Raw genomic sequence first — 2,951 nt, 5'->3', positions numbered from 1 at the left:
TTTCCATACCCTCAATAACCATATTATAAGACCATATATACAAATTGATTATAATGCTATACATGCCATACTCAAAATATACAAGCCATTATGCCAAGATGGTATACGGATAGTGTGAGCGAGCCTCCGACCGTTCCCAATTTCTGAGCTGGCTTGTCAAAACTACAAGGAATGAAAAGGAGGAAGTAAGCATAAATGCTTAATAGGTTCACATGCAAATAGCAAGTAACATAACCATATAAGCAAACATAAAACATCATTTGCATAATCATCACCAAGACATTCATATCACATTTTCATTTATCATTTTACCATATTGTTGTTGTATCGATTTTTCAACCCGAGGGTTAAGTACATACCTGTTCAAAGTACCCATTTCACAACACTTAACAATACGTCCCTTTCATCTTGAGTATTCCTCCATTTCAGTAGAACTTTACCCATTGAACACATCGGAATATAATTCGGATACATGGAAAGTTTGCACATAAGTGCCACATATGTAGCCAAGCAACCATGTAACCCGCCCATAAGCGAACTCGAACTCAACTCAAGGAGCTCGGGCGTTCTCATCCATAGGTGAACTCGGACTCAACTCAACAAGTTCGGATGCCTAGTTACATTTCACGAACTCGGACTCAACTCAACGAGTTCTGACATTCGCATCCATAAGTGAACTCGGACTCAACTCAACGAGCTCGGATGCTCAACCATCCTAGTGACATGTCATTTGTATCCTAATATATTCCTAAGGTTCAAACGGGATTTTCCTCGAACACATCTCCTTGCCATCTTTCGTAAAATACCGAAACCAATACTCGGTAGTACTTTATATTTAACAATTAATACACATAATTTGCATTTTATTCGAAAATAACCACAAAGCATAATATTTCATGATAATAATCAGCATCATATCATATAAACAACATTAAATTGCTTAAAATGACAATTATGTTACTACATTTACACATGAAGTTACCTCGTATGCGAAAATGGCTACTTTTACCATTTCGTCCACAACTTGGTATTTTCCCTATTTTAGCCCGAATTTCAGTTTTCCTTGCTCTATCATTTAAAATATAGTCTAATTAGGACTCACATTATTCAAATTGACCGAAAATCATATTTTGGAAAAATTACAATTTTGCCCCTAAACTTTTGCATATTTACACTTTTTCCCCAAAGCTCATAAATTAAACTTCAGCCTATTTTCTTATGTTTTATGACATGCTGATCATTTTTCCCTTCTATGGCAATATCAAATTCTCACTCTAACATGTACTTATGACTATTAGGTATTTTTACTCATTAAGCCCTTTTGCTCGTTTTCACTTAAAACCGAGTAGCAGAAGTTGTCTAACATAATTTAAAACCTCATATTCTATGATAAAACACCAAGATACACAAATTTCACCTATGGGTATTTTTCCAAATATAAACCCTAGGTTAAATTATTGTTAGCATAAGCTAAATCGAGCTACCGGGACTCCAAAAACGTAAAAATCATTAAAAACGAGGCTAGAACGGACTTACAATCGAGCTTGGAAGCTTGAAAAACCCTAGCCATGGTTTCTCCTTGCTATATTCGGCCATGGGGTTGAAGATGAGCAAAATTGGCTTTTAATTTTGTATTTTAATTCATTTTACCCCTAAATGACCAAAATGCCCTTACTACTAAACTTTCCAAAAATTCCATCCATGTCCAATTTTTGTCCATAGACTTAGAAATTGGTAAAATTTCTATTTAAGACCTCCTAATTAATATTTCAAAACAATTTCATACTAGAAACTTCTAGAATGCAAGTTTTGCAAATTATTCGATTTAGTCCCTAATTTCAATTTAAGCACTTTATGCATAAAATTTCTTCACGAAATTTTCACACAATCATGCAATCATATCATAGACCTTAAAATAATCATAAAATAATTATTTCTATCTCAGATTTTGTGGTCACGAAACCACTATTCCGACTAGGCCCAAAATCAGGATATTACATCAATCATAAATTATGTGCACATATTTGTGTTCATTAATAGACTAACTTTATCAATTCAAGTCATGTTTAACATTAATCATCACAGACCGAATCTATTGATTTTGCAATATAGCATTTGGACTCCTAAAATAACGTCAAGACATTCATATATATAATTTTCCACATACACATTTTAGCTTAAATTAAGCAATACCTTGCGACTAAATAATAATATTATACAATTACACACTAGCATATCCAATGATCAAATTTCATTTGCAACATAAACCAATATATATATTGCTCACTTGACTAGCATTTACCATTTTACAAGCATTTTGACCTAGTCAAAATACGCCAATTCCAAATACCATAAATCCAACCAAAATTTCACATATACAACTCAACCAATTTATTATATACCTTCGACTATTTAGTCAAACTTCCATACAACAAATAAGACATATACGTTTATACTATTATAATACTAAATCAAATTAACCATATCAACCAATCAAACATCCATATCAAAGCATCACAAAATCCGCACATAATGGTACTACTAAACTTAATATTAACATAATATTTAAACACTTTACCACATAATTCAATCACCAATACCGAAATACCAAAACCAAGCACATCAAACATATTAATCAAGAACATATAAAACCAAACTTAAGCATAATAATGAAGCCATTTTCATATGGCCTTATATACACATTCAAATTCAAACACATTAAGACTAGCTTATACATATATGCACTTTCCAAACCAACCAAAACAAATGCTAGCCTATACATGCCATAAGTTCATAGTTTAATCTTTTAAAATATCGCAAAGATGATTGATAGTATGACGAAGTTCCTTGACGTTCCCGAGCTCGTAACCAGCTTTCAAAGATCTATAAAATAATAAACAAATACTCACACAATAAGCTTAAATAGCTTAGTAAGTCATAAGCAAATAATA

The sequence above is a fragment of the Gossypium hirsutum genome, chromosome A13, assembly GCF_007990345.1.
Source record: "Gossypium hirsutum isolate 1008001.06 chromosome A13, Gossypium_hirsutum_v2.1, whole genome shotgun sequence".
In the NCBI taxonomy this organism is placed as follows: Eukaryota; Viridiplantae; Streptophyta; class Magnoliopsida; order Malvales; family Malvaceae; genus Gossypium; species Gossypium hirsutum.
The sequence above is the reverse complement of the archived record's forward strand: the minus strand, read 5'-3'. Positions refer to the sequence as shown.